This window comes from Haemorhous mexicanus, chromosome 2, assembly GCF_027477595.1.
Source record: "Haemorhous mexicanus isolate bHaeMex1 chromosome 2, bHaeMex1.pri, whole genome shotgun sequence".
Taxonomy (NCBI): Eukaryota; Metazoa; Chordata; class Aves; order Passeriformes; family Fringillidae; genus Haemorhous; species Haemorhous mexicanus.
Window position 1 is genome coordinate 94,731,353 of NC_082342.1, and position 19,730 is coordinate 94,751,082.

Here is a 19,730-nt window from a genome sequence, read left to right on the forward strand (position 1 = left end):
CCTGACTGCTTTGATGAACTTGAACAATGTTCTCATCCAATTTTCTGCTGAAGCACAGGAACTTTCTGTCCATTTTTCCCACTGTTATTTATTACTACTGGCAGCACTCATTGAGTACTATGTGCCTTGACTCCTTGTCAACTTCTAGTGGAAGATGAAGATGCTAAAATAATTTGTAGTGTTTGGGGAATTTTTATTAAAAATCAGTCAGTGCTGGAATTCAAACCCTGGATATTCTGTATAGGTAAATAAATATCTGGAGACAGATGAGTTTTGGAGCAAATTTTATACACAAAATTGCATTGAATTAATCTCTGCCTGCACTGTGAGTGGTCGTGATGTATGGAGGCACTACTGATGAGCTGCAGTGAGCTGGCTCTTTGGGTGAAAAGGTTAACTGAAATAAACATAGGTTTATGTAACAGGTTTTTGAAGAAAAAGTAATGTGCCTTATCTGCTGAATCATCAAGATGGGAGAATGGAGAAAAAAAATTGTGTTTGGAATCAGAGTTTTCTCAATGTACAGCGGAATACCTCCTTCCAAAGAAGAAATACATATTTGCCTGGATGGTGTTATCAGTAGGGAAACAGATGCATATTCACTTCCCAAAACTTTTGCAGGCAGAGAGGCTGCTCTGCCCAGCCTGGCCAGGGCAGCAGACACTGGCTCAGAGGCAGCCCAGCCTGTCAGAGCTAGGCAGGGCAGCATGCAAGGCCAGGAGTTATCCCTGCAGTCCAGGCAGCACAGCTAAGTGTGCACCTGCATGCAGGATTAGACCTCTCCTGTTCTGCCTGCTCTTCCCCTTCTCTGACCTCCTACTCACCACTGTGGAGGCCTGATTTGGGGCATTTGTACCTGAAGGGATCTAGAAGATCCTTCCATCTGTCCTGATCACCACAACCAGCCTTCATCTCCTTAAATTAAGGGTTTATCAGACATAACCAAAAAGTCAAAAAAGTCCTGATGCCACTTGATCAGAAGGCACTCATGAATTCATCCTTGGTGCCTGCTCCCCCTGCAAGTGTCCCCTCCTAGTGTTGTCTGGCCAACAGCATTTGTAGTTCCAGGGCAATGTGCAGAAGTCCCATACACTGGTTTTGCCTGGGTAGGAACTGCTGAAGAAAGTTAGTTTTCTTACAGGAATGACTTTATGCTTTAAAAATGGGTCATCATTTTATTCTTTATTTAAAATGCAAGGGCTCTTTCCCAGGAGTAACTTGGTTGCTGGCTGTTCTTTGCTCCAGGCTGGTTATTGCTAGTTTGTTACTACTCTGTTTCATGTAACTTTGCATCTGGCCTGGGAAATGATGCCTTGGTTTCTGCTGTATACAGCCTAAAAAAAAAACCCCTGGCATTGTCTCTGCTGCGAGGGAGTGCAGATAGATCAGTGTAGCAAAGCTGCTCTCATCGTGCATACTTTCCTAATGCTTTAAGACAAGTAAAGAAATCTGAAGAGTGCTGTGGTTTAATGGTGGTTTGCATACGTACAAGCTATGTATCATACATTAAATATGCAGATACATTTCTTAAGACAGTTAAAACCACAATTAAAGTACGGGGAGGTTTAGCCAATTAGTGTCACAAAGTGAGTCAGCAACTTTTAACCTTCACTGTTAATAGGAAGAGTTGGCAAAACCTGTTCTTACCTTGCTTTGGTATTTTGAGTTCAGAACTTTACAGTGCAAACATTATCTGGTTTGTTTAAATAACAAAGGCAGGAGTTTCTGACGTCAATATGGGGAAACAACTTTTAGGCTAATTGATCTTGTATTCCCCACGTTTTTGGATACACCAAATATACCATAGAATTTTATCCTACTTTACTGGGCTCTTGACTTTACTGGCTCTTAACTTGTATCGCAGTTACTTTTGCAATGATATTAAATATGTTGCTGAAATTGGTTAAATAGAAGATATTGTATGAAAAATGAGAAAGCAAATAGAGGCATATGAGAAAAGCTGAGTTTTGAAATGTTGTCACTTTTCTGCAAGGAATAGGCATTGAAAAGACAACTTTAATTAAAGTCTTTATTTTCCAGCATATTTCACAGTTTAAAGATAGTAAACAGTAAGCGCTGTTTCCCATTTGGTGATAAAATTTAGTACTTTCCTGGAAAAAAAATATTATGGCCATTTAGGGTAGGGAATATTCTCCTCCTGTAGACAGCACCAAGTATAAACAGGAGGAGCTTTGTCCTGCTGTCAGAAGCTAGGTGGCATCCAGCCACCTGTCACCATGGCTGTAAGATCATGTCCCTGTTCCTGATTCCTTTGGCCATCTGACATTGCTTCAGTCCCTGTCTCAGCCAGTTCTTCTGCACAGAATTGAACTTAAATATTTTTATTTTCTATGCTCTTGTTGAAGGAAATAGAAGCCTTTTCTCTTGGTCCTCCCCTCCAAACCTACCCTTTTGATGTTCTAAAATTTTCTGCAGCTTTCTTGCTGGGCTGATACTTTTCTCAAATTTTCAGTTTGCTCCAACACAGAAATATCTCTGTTCCAAAACCAAGACAGCAAGAGGTGGGTCAACTTGCTAAAATCTTACTGAAAATGTTGGAGATCAATGCTTGAGAAGTATTGTTTTATTTTTCCAGTTGTTTATAAGGCTCAGATAGAGGCACTTATGGTTCCAGTGTATGGGCCCTCTTCCATCTCCCAAACATTTATTCCAGCCTCACAGAAAAGGTGGCAGGGAGCTGGAAAAGGAAAATTAAAGTTACCCTTTGCTGGAAAATGGAATTTTGGTTTGAAAAAAGAGAAAAAAATCAAAGGAAAATGTCAGGGCTTTGTTCTTAATCAAAGTGAAAGAGAAGCTTTTTGAATAGGTTCAAGGGAATGCATGCTTCCAGAAGAGCCAGTCATCACTGTACTTTTCTGAAGTGTGGAAGATTTCAGGTGTATATTCTTACTCTTCCTCACAAGGAGCAGACACTTGAAACCCATATTCCTTCCACTTGGACAACTTGTGGCTTCTGGCTTACCCCCAGTGAATGCTTCTCTTTCCCTCTGGATTTTGAATAAGGGTCTTGAACTGCAAATGGGAATTTCATTGAAACTGATGTGTTTCTATTTTCATTAAATTGTCACTTCCTGGCAAAAATAACGGTTTGGAAAATTCTGACAAGATTGACTGACAGAGCACATACAGCTCTCAGAACAGAGGGGATGCTGAAGACAGGTTTTTTAGGTCCAGACTCTGTTCTTGGCTTCGGAGGCAAAACATGGGTGCAGCTGAGGGCACACACCCTTTGATTTGCCAGGGACGTAAAGCATTTCTCCAAACAAGTGAATTGAATATTGTGTCCCTTTTAGTGCACTGGTGATTGCACAACTCTGTTTATTCTCTGGGGTTTTTTTCAGCTCATCCATCATTCACAGCTCAGATTTCTACAGTGATTTCACCAAGCTGGTTTGCTGCATGATGCAAAATGGAAGTCAAGTTAATTTCGCGCTCTACCCACCTCAGTCTGATTAACTCAAATTAAATTTTGTGCTAATAAGTCTGAGTGTGTGACCATAATTGGAAAGCCTTGAGCTCCTCTGACTGCAGGGAAAGTGCTGTTTTCCCCTGCATCATGAAAACATTTGAATCTAACATCTGGGAAATTTGCAACAAACAATGGTGTCAATTTGAGGCCTCTATACAAAGTTTTTTCTGTTTCTCATCAGGAACCATGAATACATGTCTGTGTCAGATTGCAGCTCCTGGAACATTTGGCCCATCTGCCCACCAGAGGAAAACTAAAGAAGCAGGGACATTCACCTATTAAGAGGAAACTGCAGAACATCTGTGTTTCTCCATTACAAGGAAATCCTCTTGGACTAGTAAGTGGCTGTATCTTAAATAACCAGACAATTACCTAAATCTGCTACAAAAGTCTGAACCAGTCAAGTCAGTGGGAAGTCTAGCTAAGGTTGCAATCATTCAATAGCAATTTTGAGAAAAAGGAAAGAACCACAGAAATGAGAGCTGAAAGATGGAAGGCAAGGCAAGGCTTGGCAAGGCTTTGATGTTATGATAAAGAAACTTTCAGCATGGTAAGGAAAAGTATGGTGGACGTGAGTTTGAGCTTATAGCCCTATAAGATCTATATCCTTCTTGTATTTGCCAAGGCAAAGAGCCACTGTTTTTCTTAACCCCAGACAGAAAGAACTTTTGCTCCAATTATCACCTAGTCCCAGAAGAATGAAATCATAAATCCAAAGAAAAACTACAGCAGGAGGAGTTTGAAAAACTCTGTGTTCTGAGAAATCCTGATATCTGTGTGAAGACCAAGGAAATGTGCCTGGTGCCAGAGATGATGCAGGAGCACACTGATGTTTCAGCAATGTAGGAGCATGTAAATCTGGTTGGATTGCAAACAGAAAAGTCTAGTGAATGTCAAACAGGATGGAAGTAGTTGTAAATATACCTGCATTATAGTGGAACATCTACACCTCCTGATGGGAATTCATGGGGGTGTATAACATCCATGGGCTGTCTCCCATAGCAGCAGGAACATCATGACTGCACAGCAAGTTTATTAAGTATGAAACAAGCCAGCAAACCCTAATGAAGGGTTTGGGAGTCAAAAATGTCAGCACTCACCAGAGAGCTGTTCAGCAGATGTTTTGAAGTCAAGCCCTGCTCTCTAACCTTGGGATCAATGGGGATTTGCTGTTATTTTTCACAGAGGTAGGATCAAAAGCAGAGGCACGATGAAATTGGAAGGACTGTGGTACCACTTCTATCATATCTGAATTTAGTTTTAGCAATATGGAACGGGCCTCTCCTATTTGTCCTCTGTCTCTCCGACAAATAGCGTTATAAACAAAGCATTCTCAAAGCAGAAAGAACAAATTGTACGTGGCTCTAACAACAACATGTTTTTGGTCTGACTGCCCCATAATACAGGAAAATCAGAGTACAAAGTAACTGCAAATAAGACAAGCTAGCCTACTTGTACGTCATTTCTATTGCAAAATGAAGTAATGAGATCTGGGCTTGTGTAGCATAGCCCTAAATTTCTCCCCTCCCTACTGCCATGGGAGTTTAATTTAGCCAGTATTGTCTGTATGTGACATCATCTTGAAACAACAGCTTTAAAAGTGGAGACAGGTAATATTATCCATTAATTATATTCCACATCTGTAAAGCATATACAGTGCACTGTGGATAAATAGCACAACCTTTGGCAGGGAATTTCCTGAATATCTGTAGCCAGACTTCTCATTTAAGGTTTTCTTATGATTTTGTACAGTGGGAGCAGAATGGCCTCTAGCAGAGGATGGGGAAGAGAAGGATTTTAATGAGGAATGAGCATGAAGCACATGAAGGGGGCTCCATCTTCTCCATCTTCCAATTCTGTGTACTGCCACCCACCGTAGTGGAAGTCAGCTGTAAAACCTGGTGCTTGAAAACATATCATGCACCCAAAGGGCCAGCACTTATGATGATGGGGTTTTTTTGTTGGTTTTTTTTTTTTTTTACACTAGGTATGAGGAGTGTTTCTATTTTAGCAAATAATAAGCTTGAACTGAGGTCCCAAGGATGGAGTTGCTACACCAGCAATTGTGGATTGACTGGATTGACATGTATATTGTCAGTCATGGTTTGATTTAGGTGCCTGCTGAGCCCCTTGCTTTAAGTCTTATGTTTGGCAGCAACAGGACAGTCACAGAGAAATCTCTCCAAGAGCTAAAGATCTTACCTGAACTATGGGAGACCCTTAAAGCATAGAGATTTCCTTCTGACACACAAGAGAAAATAGGACTCCAAGCATGGTGTGATGTTCTCCTGTTGATCTCAGTAGTTGCTGGAGTCTGCTTCAAGCTGGTGGTGCTGTCTCAGAGCCTGCCAGTATGTGCCAAGTGTGGGCTCTCTCCCACATCCAGACTGGCTAGAGAGGAGGCTCCAAGTCACGCTGCTCTGCTCTTTTCCAAGTGCTCCCACTCTCTTACTCCTCACACTTCTTCGTGCCAGAGGATGAGGCAAGGATAGACGTCAGCCCACTCAGGCTGTGGTATGCTTTTGAGTGGTTTGTTTGGCCTCAATAGATAAGTCACAAATTTTAATGTCATTGTGACTGGCTCTTGCTAGATTATCAGCTTGAATGTTGTTGAGGGGTTTTTGAGCTAAGGATGTGACTGGGCTTTTAACAGTCTGTGGCATACAGGAATATACATTAGGCCATTGAGAATATTTCATCACAAAGAAGCTTTGGAAAGAGCACGTCATATGCACCTGCCAAGAGGCATCTCAAATAATTGAGCTGATGATAGTGGAACGAGTAAGCTGTTTGTGAGACAGTGACACTGCATCCAGCACACAGAGGACTAGCATTATAATTAATTAATGCTCATAGATGTTTCCCTAGCACAGATGCTATGGCTTTCTGTACTTCCTCTTCCACAGAGGAATGCAGGAGGAGTGAAAATGCTCTGTCATTTTTGTCATGTCTTCCCTCTTGTTAATGCTTCACACAATTGGTAGTTTCAAGGTCACTTTATTTACTGGTGATTCTCAGTCAGCAGCAATACTAATGTTGTGCTAAAAGGAATCAAAATATATTTATTGCATCACCCTCTAGATCCCTTACTTTATCTCCATTCCTAACAGAGGTAAAATTGCAATAAGGTAAGTTCAATTAGTGTAAACATAAAACTGCTCAGAGTATGTCTTTTAGAGACCTGGTATTTAATGATAAAGCACATTATTCAAATAGGAATAAAAATATTTATAGATTGTGTTTTTCAGATGGGTTTGCAATAGAGCCAGCATGGGTAACGTATGATGAGATTCCACAATCACATTCCTCCCACACATGTATTGATGGAAACCCTCTCAGCCAAACACAATTGCATACATCTCTTTTTTCAATCTGTGCATACGTTATTATTGTAGAGCTGGAAGAGCTGCATACATAAACTGCTCACTGCCCTACCTGCAGTAACAGAGCCACAAGTCATCTCTCGGATGCATCCATCTGAATTTTTATTATTTACTTCATTTGATGAAGGTGGATTCCTGCCAGCATCCCATTGAAATGCAATCGTTAACAGATCTGACTGTTACCAATACTTCTGAAAAATAAGGTAAAAGCTTGGCAAGATAACTTGCAACCTCTAATCTTTTAAAGTCAAATACACAAGAACAGTAGCATATCTTTCTACCAATTTTTTAGGGTTATCCTAAGCTGAAAGAACAGAATGAAAATATTTTACTCTGATGATGCATTTGTTCCTCTCTTAGGTGTCTGGAACATGATGCAGATTTGTGTCATGTTGTATCCTGGACTGAAGTTCTCAGGATCTGAGTACAGGAGTGGCAGATTTACACAACCTGAATGTCGGATCCATATGTGCTTGAGTATGCAGTGTGCTTGTGGACACACTTGAAATGATGATTAGCAATTCTGTCCTCTATAAAAAAATCTCTGCCTGACAATTTTGCAAGGTTTGAGAGCTGTGACTGCTTATGGACTTTTACAAGCATCATTTTGACTGGTGTACTGGAATTTTGCTTGGGCTTTGCAGTGGCATTCATCTTAGGAATAATCTCTGGTCTCTTACTGACAAGGTGACATTAGTTCTGATGTGATCCTTACTTTCCTTAACTTTCTTCTTCATTAAGGCAGCATCTTTGGTCTATTTGCTACCCATATATTGCTCTCATTTTGAAGAGTGATTTTTCTTTTACTCTGGCAGCATAATTTCTTGTGACAGCCACCCACTGTGTTTGTGGCTTCTCACTCATTTGCCACAGACTTTTCCTTCATTTGCAGGTGTAAAACCTCCACATAGGATGCAAACACTGACAGCTATGTTTTGATTTGGAATGGATTTTATCAGCACTTTCATCATCCCAATAGTTTTAGCAGTACTTTTTGTTTGGTTTCAGTCAACCTAAATGAATTCGTACTGATTTTTTCTCATATTTTACTTAGTATTGGATCAATTTCATCCCTATAAATAAACACAGAATCCTTCATTAGCAAACGTGTCATAAACCACTCTGTGGGCTCCCTTTGGATCTTGTTCCAAGTCATTAAATTCATGGCTTGCCAATACTGGATTAGCTTTTTGGAGAGAACAGTTTAGATATTCAGCTAAAATCTAGCCAAGCTCTATCCGTGTTGCTGTCTCTTCTTCCTACTCAGGTTAAACAGAAAATGTGTGGTTCCTTCTTTATTGTGACCTGCAGTGAAATGCAAGCCAATCTTTGTCTGTTGCTTGGAGTCCCACTGCTTGTCAGAAGAGCTGCCTTTCTGTCCTTCAGCTACATTGAGGGTGCACTCCAGAATATTCTGTCCTTTCAAGGAGTGTCCTGTCCTTTGCTTTGTGTGAAGCCCTATCATATGTTGCACTGTACTGAGATTTGGAAATTAGGACTCTCTACAATGGGAATTATGGAAGTGCAAAATGCTCCAAAATATGTTGGAATGTGTGTGTATACAAGGCCAGTGTTAGAATTATTTTCCTGTTTGCTTTACCATATGCAGGTATAGTAAAGAAGGGCAGTGAAGTCAAAACAGAGCAGTAACAATTACAGTATAACAAGAGAATATGCTAAAACCCTTTTTACTATTCTCTTGACAAAGTACAGTCTCAGCATCATTAGTGAATTTTGCTCCTGGAGATACCCTGTAGGCATCAGCTGTGCTTTAAAAAAAAATCCAGTGAGAAGAACAGCACCCTTTCCCTGCTGATCTGATCAGCTTGCAAGCATATCAAATGGAAATAAGCACATTAGAAAAACTGAGCAGACCTCATGAAATTATTTACAATAGTGTCACAGGGTGATTTCCAATAAATTGAGCCTATGGTAATTGCTCACTGTAAGCTGACTGTAAGCTTTCAGGTGTAAACTAAAAAGAATGAAACAAACAAAAGTATGGTATTCTTCTGGCCAATAATTGTAAGTTCAACAGTGTTCAGCAGAACATTAGCATATTAATTACATGGTAATCTTGTAGTAGCAACCCAACCATAATGTGTTGCTAGTTACTATCTTTGGGTAGCATTTTGATAGCAGCCTTCATGCTTTAGGAACCAATGCCAAGATAATGAGGGTGCCTGCATCTCACTGAAGGTTACTGAAGAAATTTTGAGAATGCTGCTGAGAATGCTTCCCTTGCTTTCAAACCACCCTTCATCCTGATGTTATCATTTCATTTGTTGTTACTAATCCTGTAGTTTTAAATTAGTTTATTAGTTGGTTTCTCATGAGCTTTTAAATGGTTTCGGGAGTCTCCCACGGATTGCAGAGCCCTACAGAGGAGGGCTGTCCTGTGGCATGGCCCTTCCAATTCCATGTCTCCTGGCAGGCTCAAGTTGATGTCTGACATCTAAGCCATTGGCTACAGTTTCACCACTAGATGGGAGCATCGGTTATTTAGCCTTTACTTTGAAATGGTGCTCTCCCAGCCTTGGAAAATGATATTCCCTCTTGGCTCTTGTTTCAAACTTGCAGGAGGCCTGAATATCCTCCCATTGCTGTGCAGCACATTCCAGAAACACTGGCTAACACTGATCCCTAGAGAGCCCTCACCAGAAACACTGGCTAACAATGATGCCTAGAGAACATCCCTCTCAGCTGATGCCTTACATGACCAGAGTTCAAAGTGGTCCCTACTGTTTAGTATGGAAGCACACAGTTACTGCCCAAGTCTTGAGGGACATGCTGAGAATTGCAAGAATGGTCTAGTAAAGTTGTTTTATTGCTTATTGTTTCATTGGAAAATGGAGCATCAGTAGTTTGCCAAATGTCTTAAAATCACCCTGATCACCAGAGAAAAGGAAGGAAAAGGAAAGACAGACTTGAGTTCTGTGCTTCAAAAAACAGTGGTGGAGTTGCTGCATTTCTAGAAAGATGCACAGAAAGAAAAGGAAACGTTATAGTCTAGCTGCAGGACATCCTCTCCAGCTCCTGCAGCTGCTGGGATGCTTCCACATCTCCTTAAGGTGACCTCCAACATTTAAATGGGGCCATGGTCCAGTGAATGTCCCTCACCAAAAGGATCTCCCTCTAGAGGTGTCTCTGATTCTTAGGGGCTCTGTTCAGTTAAAATATCCCCTTCATCACCCAAGCTGTGTTTGTGCTGCTTGAATTTGATACTCTTTAGCACATTTTCCACAAAACCCTTGCCTGTTCTTGCCTTGCTGCTGCTTGAATAGGAAGAAAACAAAGCTAAGGGATGTCCCTGGGCTCAGATTAATTATAAACAAGCTGTTCATCTATTATGAGAGAAATGCTGCCTAGAGAAGTACGATGGAGTACAGACCTCAATGTACTGCCTCTTTTTGAGTTGAGAACTTAATTGTCTTCCCATGTTCATGACTGACAGCCACACTTAAGAAACAACCAAAAGAAATACTGCATGTGGACCATTGCTAACTCAGGACTGAGACTTGGCATGAGTGCAGCCCAAAAGCTACTGGGTGGCAAAGGGTTCATTGTGTGCCTCCTGCCCTGGGCTGTGAGTGTTATGAGAAACAGGATCTGCAGCAGTCAATCAGCTTTCTCCCAAACAGCCATTCTTTCCTGAGAAAAAAATCTGAGAAAGGACGTGTGGCCAAGGAAAGGTAATGATTCTATTCAGCAGTTATGTGAGAGACAGCCTAGAGATTTCAGGGAATGGAAGGAGATCACAAACCAAGAAGGCACGAGGATGAAGAATCAGGCTCTGTCTGCTAGCCAAGTGAGAATGAGCAGTGGAGAAGATACAACAAGTCTCTGTGGTGTGGGCATGGACAACTGAAATTTGCTAATCAGAGCAGAGAGTGGGTTGCTGTAGGTGGCAGGACACAGGGATAATGAAGTGCCTCAGGACAGCCTCTGATGTCAGCATTGAGCTTTGGCAGGAGAGATGTGCCACCCAGGAAATAACTGGCGGCATTGGGCTGCTGGAACATGAGGCATGGGATGCACTTAGGAGGCATGACATGTGGCTGCATCAAGAGAGTTTCACTTTTCTCCAAGCACCGCTCACTTCCAGCTTCACAAAAATAAGACTTAGCTTCTGCAGCTAGCAAGAGCCTCTTGAAAAGGGGGAGGCTGCTCTGCCTTCAGGACCCTGAAAACTGAAGGCAAATGGAAAACACAAAACTTGGGGGAAAATGTACTTTTAGCACAGTCATGATTTTCTCTGAGCATGACATTTCAGATAGTGGATGAGAGGTTGAACATGAGCTGACAGTGCAGTGCTTTTCAGTGCAGTGCAGCTGCAGTGCTTTTCTCACAGCTCAGAAAAGCAATTTTCTGGGCTGCATCCAAAGCAGTGTGACCAGCAGGGTGAGGGAGGTGATTCTGCCCTGCTGCTCTCCTCTGCTCAGCTCTGCTCTGGTGAGACCCCACATGGAACACTGCATCCAGCTATAGGATCCCAACATAGAAGGACATCAACCTGTTGGAGCAAGTCCAGAGGAGGGCTATGAAGATGATTAGAGGGATGGCACACCTCTGTCCAACTTATGAGGAAAGGCTAAGAAAATTGGGATTGTTCCATCTGGAAAGGAGAAGGCTTTGGGGTGACCAAACTGCAGCCTTCCAGTACCTGAAGGGAGCCTAAAAGAAAGATGGAGAGAGATCATTTGCAAGGACGTGTAGTGACAGGACAAGGGGGAGTGACTTAAATTGAAAGGTTTGTATTAGATACTGGTAGGAAATTCTTGGCTCTGAGGTTGGTGAGGCGCTGGAACAGGTTGCCCAGAGCACTTGTGGTAGCCCTAAAAGCATTCAAGGCCGGTTTGGATGGAGCTCTACACAACCCGGTATAGTGCAAGGTATCCCTGCCCATGGCAGGGGGACTGAAAGTAGATGATCTTTAAGGTCCCTCCCAACCCAGGCCAAAACATTCTACAATTTTTTCACGTCTAAAGTTGATGTTACCATAAGCACCCTTCTGCTGTGCCAGAGGCTCTAGCTTGAAGTGTCTCATAATCTTTGACTGTAATGACTCAAGCCTCCTAGCTGTGTCCTGACAGCCTGCTTTTCCAAGGCATGATGCAGAACCATGTTCCTCACCAGCTGCCAGCAGCAGAGATGAAGACACACTCTGAAGTCTGGGAAGTGTGAGGAATTGCATTTCCTTCTCATTAGCACCCAGGGAGCTTCGGTGTGCACACAGCACAGACTTGCAGGAGCACACAGGAGTACACACCACACCAACAGGGAAATGGCATCGCTGTTTATGGCTGGATGGAGCCTACCTGATTAAAGCATGACAAACTGTGGAGCCCCAAAGCACACAGATTTGCAGTAAAACACAAATACTATGTTGAAACCAACTAGTTTTTCTCAAAGTCATTCAATTTATCTGCAACCTCAAAAAAGATTGTAGTTTATTGACCAAGGGAGTAGTGAAGTGGCTGAGTATCACATTTCATCAAAATTATGTAGGTTCAGCTAGGAGTAATGCCTGTCTTCAGCTTAGTTTCATGCAAGACTGTGATGTGACTAACATTGAGATCAGATTTCATTGGCAAATCAAGTAAGAAGCAAGGTGAGGTGCAGAGAACTCATTTAAAATCACAGCTGAAATAATACCAAACATGCAAGTGAAAAAGTTACTGACAAAGTTAATTGCTTTTCTCCCATATTAAAATAGTTTCAAGTTTGTTCCAGTGTGAAAGTCACTTGCAAAGACTCTAGGGCATTAAAATTAAGCTTTCTTCTTTTGATTTAGTCAAGGAATTAGCTGCATTAGAAACTCAGGCAGGGACACCAGCTAGAAGAAAATCAGAACCGTCAAAGATATGAGATCTGGCAAAGCTCTCAAAGGCAGTACATTGACAATTAAGTTTCTCACTAATCCCCATGATACATGTGTGCTTATAAGCCTATGGAAATTGTGTTTGATTCTTTTTTTCCCTAGATTAGTAGGTTATTTCTCCAGTTTTTCATTAGACTCTTTTCTTTTCTTTTCTTTTCTTTTCTTTTCTTTTCTTTTCTTTTCTTTTCTTTTCTTTTCTTTTCTTTTCTTTTCTTTTCTTTTCTTTTCTTTTCTTTTCTTTTCTTTTCTTTTCTTTTCTTTTCTTTTCTTTTCTTTTCTTTTTTCTTTTTTTCTTTTCTTTTCTTTTCCCTCCCCTGACGTTTATGACCATGACAAAATTAGAATTAAAAATGTTGGAGCAAATTTCACCTTATTTATATATATGCAAGTCCAATTTAATTAATAAGGTTGCATAGTTAATACAGCTACTTTTTATAAGTAAGGCCTATTCTAGATTCCATTTATTCAGTAGCTCACTAAAACACATTGGTTTGTTTTAAAACATTCTAATCTCTAGCTACTTAAAATGCAGCTCATGGGATTAATAAATATGCTTGGCTCAGGAGGAAAAATATCACATTTACAAAGATGCATATCAGCATTAAGTATGGGATTTAAAAGCCCATAGAAATGTTGGCTTGACAGAGGAAGATGGAACATCCGCTCTCTTCCTCGGAGGCTAGGTAACTTCATTAGTGTTCAACTTGGAGTGGGTACATTGCCTCTTTCACCACCCACACTTCCATTCTTTCAAAGGGCACAGCCCTCCTTTATAAGCAGAGGCTCACACCTTGGATGCAGAGCTCCTGGCCAGCAAGGGCTCCACAGGAGCATTTAAAGAAATAACTCTTACATTTTCTAACATATACTGAGCTTCTGTGGATTACTCTGCTCAGTATCCAAAGTTCAATGCCTTGGAAATATGCCAGAAAAGCAGCTTGGTCCAACATTGAAAAATAGTATTGTCTGATTGAATTGAAAAGTTCACAGAAGAGGGTCAGCTTTGCCAGATCTGATTCACACCAAAGTAGCTGAAATCACTTATAGAAATTTGTTGCTTCAAAAGAAAGTTTTCCTATCTTACGAAGAAAGATGAAGGTATGCTTGAAAAGTATTTAATAAAGACAAAATGTGAAAACTGAAACTAAACATTACAAATAACTATTAGCTTAAAGCTTTTTGGATAATTTTCTTGTGCTATTATTTAAAAGAGATGGTTGAAGTAACATTTTTGAAGTAACTGATTTGGGATAGAAATGTGCTCTTATATTATAATCTCTTTTAAGGCAAAATGCATATGGAGTTATCTGATCAAATAAATTGGCCACAATGAAATCAAAGGGATGTGGCTTGATATCATGCTGGAAAGCTATTCCTTTGGATCTTAGAAAGAAAAATTCACCTTTCCTATGGAAAGGAACAAGTTAACTAAGGTCTTTTCTCAGGGAACCTAAAAAAGAAAGCTAATTAAGGAACTGCAGGAAAGAAATGCAGGGATATGCTTTATAGAAGAGAGTGAGAATCATCTTTATATGACAGAAGTCTTCTATGTTTGTCATGTAACCTAAGTGAGCTTGGCAAGTCTCATCTGGAAGGGACCTCTGTGTTGAATGTTTGCTATGAGGGAGATTCTACCACTTCAGGACAACCTCAGCCAGTGTTTTAATTGTTTCACAATGAAAAATTATTTCTTCTATCCAGACAGATTTCTCTTGATGAAACTCTATGCATCACTGTAAGGACATTCATCAACTCTGAGCTGCATTTCAGGTGTTGAAAGACTGTGACTACATCCCCCTGGAGCCTTTCGTTCTCCAGAACAAGCAAAGCCAATTTCTTCAAGATTTCTTCATGCCATCTTCTACAATCCTCTCATCATCTTCATGATCTTTCTCTGGGTCCTCTCCAGTTTTGCAACGCTTCTCTCAAACTGGGGCACAGTGTTCTTTCTATGTGTGGCCTAAAAAGTACCATTACATCTATCACGATGAGGTAATCACTTTCTTTGATCTGCTGGTTGTACTCTTGATGGTACAGGCTCAGGTATGGCTTGTTGTAAGGACAGACTCTGGCTCGTGTTTGGTCTGCTTCTCACTAGAACCCCCAGCTCCTTTTCAGCAGAGCTGAACCTCCCCAGCCTGTATCCTCAAACGATGACTCAAGTTCTATTTATTGCAGCTTGGACTTCTTCACCACAACAGAGGGCACTTTTCATTTTTTGCATCTTTCTGCACCAGATCTGTTCAGTGCAGTTCTTCTGCTCATCAGGGTTACTTCAGCACCACATGAGGAAAAAAAAAAAGGGTCCGAGTGGGTGGTAGACAGGATGGGATTCATCCTCCTACGTAGTTCCTGTCTGAAATGTGAACCACTGGGACTGGCATTAAATCCAGCACCAGAAATCTGCTTGGGTAAAGCAGCTTATTGGTATATGACCAACAAGTCTGAAAGGTTTTGTCTCATGGCCACGCATATGTGGATCAACCAGAGGCTATCTGAGTCAAACTGCTCAGCTCCTGGTGCCATACACTGAGGGAGCCATTAAAGTCTCCTTTGCACCTCTGCTGCACAGGGGCACCTTCTTAGGTGCACCTTCTTAGGTGCACCTCCTGACTCTTAAAAAAAAAAAGTACATATTTTTCCCTATGATATTTATCTTGTTCATTCCCAATTAGTACTGGCAACTTTGTCCAGTCTGTTTTTCAAATTATCAAAGCGAGAGAACTTCCATTGGATTCTAGAATTCAGTGATCCATCTCTTGGTTACAACAATGTTACAAAAAGCTTCCAGGAGTTTTGTCTACATTTCCTTTAGTCAATGCCACTCTTCTGTTACTCGTTATTCCTTAAATCATTTTAAACAAGGTTTCTCTATTTCTTTGCACCTGCAGAGGCTTTTATGGAGTTATTCTATTCCCCCTAAGTCAGTTAGTGATACTGAGCTAAACTTTTATTTCTTTAATCTTCTCTGGAAATGAATCCCTCAAGTCCTTTAAATATTTTTTGTTGCCCTTTTCTGAATTTCCTGCAGTTTTTTGGACCCTGTCTGGCAAAGACTTGCTTAGACAGGTGAGCAATATTCTACCTGCAGCTTCCTTGTTTGCTCCTCTCTGCATCTTGTCTCTGGGTTCTCAGCTCTCCAGCTGGAGATACAGCCCTCAGCAGCTCTTGAAAAACGTAGCAGTAGCCAGAAATCAGCTTCAGCAGCACTAATGGTGTTGGAACTGAGCCCTCTGTATGGTGTTTGGCAGAGGCAGAGGAATACAGATGCTGCCAGTCCTGAGAAAGATGCAGCCCTCCTGAGATGCATTCCCGAAGCTTTGCATTTTTACATAAGACATAAATCAAAGTGCTTTGTAACTGAAAGCACATGCATGTGTAGTAGGCAGATGGAGGCAGTGATCACATGCCAAAATGTAGTTTTGGGAAAAAAAAAAAAAATTAAGAAATTAAGGAATAACAGCATGGTGTAGTGCATATTCTCAGCCAAAGTGGAATCCCTCTTAATAAGGAAGTACAGGCTGGGAGTTAGGGGACATAGAGATTGCTTCACAGTTTTCACTTCCTGAGGAAGAGTATATAGAAATTCAAATCCCAGCATGAGTTTTAACACACAGCTTCCAACAGCTGTTGGGTATCACATAAGGAATTGGCAGGTCTATGGCAGCAGCTGTGACTTGCCATATCCCTGGCAGTACCACAGAGATGTAAGAGATGGAGGTGATGCAGGTACTTTTGTGAGGCATTTTCCACTTGGGTTGTATTGAAACAGAGCAGCTGTGGTGACAGAAGACATTCAAGGCCCCCCCATGTTACTTTCTCCAATAGAATCAATTTTTTTTTTTTTTTTTTGTCTATAAAACATGTTTACCAATTTATGGTACTATATACACTAAGCCAAAATATAAGGGTTTGATCTTCATAAGATAAAATATGTTTTGAAATCAGAAGCATCCTATTTCATCCATGGTCACATGATTTTAGAGGCAGAGCTATGAATTACACTTGCAGTGTAATTATTTTAGGTGCTTTATTTGCATTTGTCCCCAAAATAAAATGAACACATTAATCTGAAGAAAGGATGCCCATTCTGACATCTCTGAAAACTCACATGTTTTTTGCATCCCTGTTGGTGGGCAAAGAATGCAGCCACGGTGCAGCAGTCCTCTAGGTGGGTCTTTATTCAAAGCTGGATCAAAGAATAGGAGTTAACTTTATCTGTTCCACGATCTTCATTCCTGTCATTCTTCAGGGCATTTGAGCATCTCTATTCCTTTGTAACAGACAAGCAGCACACAGGAGACAGGGAAGTAATATCTAGGCAGAAAATCAGCAGTGTTCTTATACAAGAGAATTTGATCCCTTGCAAGCACCTTACTCTACCCCCTAGAACAGCTGATGAGTTTTTTTCCTGTCTCTGCCCAAAGGAACAACAAGGAGACCGTCTGTGTATATTTTGTATTTTTCACAATAGAAGCTAGCCTTGCTTTGATATTTCACTATTTTTAGTGAAATATCTGAAGGGGTTAAGCCTGGATGTGGGCCATGTACAAGTTTCAGTGCTTAAAGGTCAGGTCAAAGAAGGGCATGAATTTTTTCCCCTGCTTTTAGAGCACAAACTACTGAATGTGCAAGATTAAATATCAGAGAGTAGGTATTTCTATGGAACTAGTCTGTACTTGCAGCAAATTCAGTGGCACCACATATGTTCCATAAGGAACACATACATATTCCATATGGAACAGGATTTCAGGGTGTGTTGTGTGCAGTCAGCTGGGAGTGGGTTCTCTCCACTCATTTAATCTCCTGTTTCTGATTACTTTCAGAGTCCTCAGAGATATAATCCCTGTCCATATAATAATGTGTCTGGATACAATTCCTAATGTATTCAAAAGAGCTGGACCAGAAAATGAGTATGTATGTACAAATAGACTTTCATACAGGAGCTGAGAATTCATTATAATGAAACAAAACTTGTAGTAATTAATGAAATTAAGAAAAGGAAGACACATCACCTCCTTTCACTCTGGAGGGTCTGTCCTGAGACTTCCAGGACATCATGCAGAGTACTTCAGATTTGGACTTGATCTCCAAATATTCCAGCACAGCCCCTTCTCCTCTTCCCCCAAATTCTCAAAACTTTACTACTCATTTAAGCACCGGAGGACTCACAAATCAGTTGATCATTGATTATTTAGCTATGATTTAGATGAGATTATTTAGATCAGAAATAAGGAAGAATTTTACAGTGAGGGTGGTAAAACACTGAAGCAGATTTCCCAGAGATATGGTAGATGCCCCATTCGTGGAAACATTGAAGAACAGTTTGGATGGGGAACTGAGCAACCTGATTGAGTTGAAGATGTCCCTGCTCATTGCCAGGGGATGAGAATAAAGGAGATTTAAAGGTTCTTTCCAGCTCAAACTGTTCTATGATACTATGATTCTATGATTCTACTGTTAGGACCAGGTCTCTGACACTTTTGGGAAAAAGATCTGTGAGATATATGCTTGAAAATCTTTAGAAACAATGTTCATGTCCCTATAACTGAGCTTCTCAGTCCTGGAGCCTCTTATCTTTTCTCAGGTATCTTAAATATGTGTGCACATCAGATGTTGGTTTCTTGACTTTTGCAGCAATTTTGAATCTCTGGCATCCACAAAATTATGGTAATCCTAGCTAATTAATGCAGTCCCTGATGAGAGTCAATAAAAATGTCTATAGCTGTTGTATTCAGTTTGATTTGACCATGTACTTACCTCCTTCTCTGTCTCTGTATGCTCACTGGCATCTGAAAGGGATTCAGCTAACCAGCTAATTGGCATTTATTTCAGGATGAGATAAATCTCTCCCCTTGTTCTATCACTATATTGAATATCTCAATTTTGAAAACCTCCCACTGAGTAGGGAGGTTCCCAGAACACAAACCCTCAGACTCAGGCTCTGAGAAAGTGAAGGATGTGTCAGAATGTGGGCTGGGCACATGCATGCAGCATTCGCCAGTCCCAAGCCAAGCCCTCAGGCACCACACCCATATTTAAAAAACAAAGTAAAAATAAATTAAGCAAAAAGAATCCTGGAAGCAGAAAAAGCCATGAGAAAGTCATTATTCTACCCAAGAAAAGTTATTCTTTTGTAATTAAGCTTGCTTCATTTAAAGTAAATTCTCTTCTGTCTGTTCTCTATATGCAGAGGTGCTGGGCACTTGGCAAGGCTCTAGCTGAAACAGTGTCCTTCAGAACGTGGGCAGACAATTTTCCAGTGGCTATAAGGCAGCAAGAGAGTGTGTGCAGTGATCTGGGAGCTGAGTGCTGAAGGAGGGCTGGCAAGCTCAGGCCATGCTTACAGAACAAACATATTTCCAGGCAGAACGCAAAGGCATTATTCACACATGCAGATTAATCAGGGTTCACCACTGTAATCAAGCTGGTTGAAAATAAACCATTGTTGCATACCATGCCCACTCCCCTAGTCTGGTACTCAGAAAGAAAGCAGATGTGGTTTTCAATTCCATCTCCCTCACTGCACTCCATGGTGCAATGAAGGACCTGAGAACTCTGGGAGTGTTATGGATGAAAACAGCTGGAGTGGGAAAAGTTCATCTAAAGATTTGTTTAGGCTAGCAAGTCTTGCTGCTTTAGCTGCACTAGTAAAGGAGCCATTCTTACTTTCCTGAGACCCATGTAATCATACCAGTTAAAGGTGCTTCTAGTGGCAGAGCTTATTCTGCTTCCAGCTGCAAAATGAGTTTCTCTGGTACAGACGGTACTTTTAAACTACATAAACTGCAGCTTCCAGAAACAGATGTAAAACACTCAGAAAAGGGCCTGTATCTTTCTGTGCTGGTGAAAATTTCAGGATAAAGCCTCTCTAACACAGGCCAGCCCTAAATGGCAGGCAAGACCATGGTATTCTGAGCGGTACTCTCTCTGACACACAGAGACTTGTGTAAACTGCAAGCTCTAGTCAAGGTGT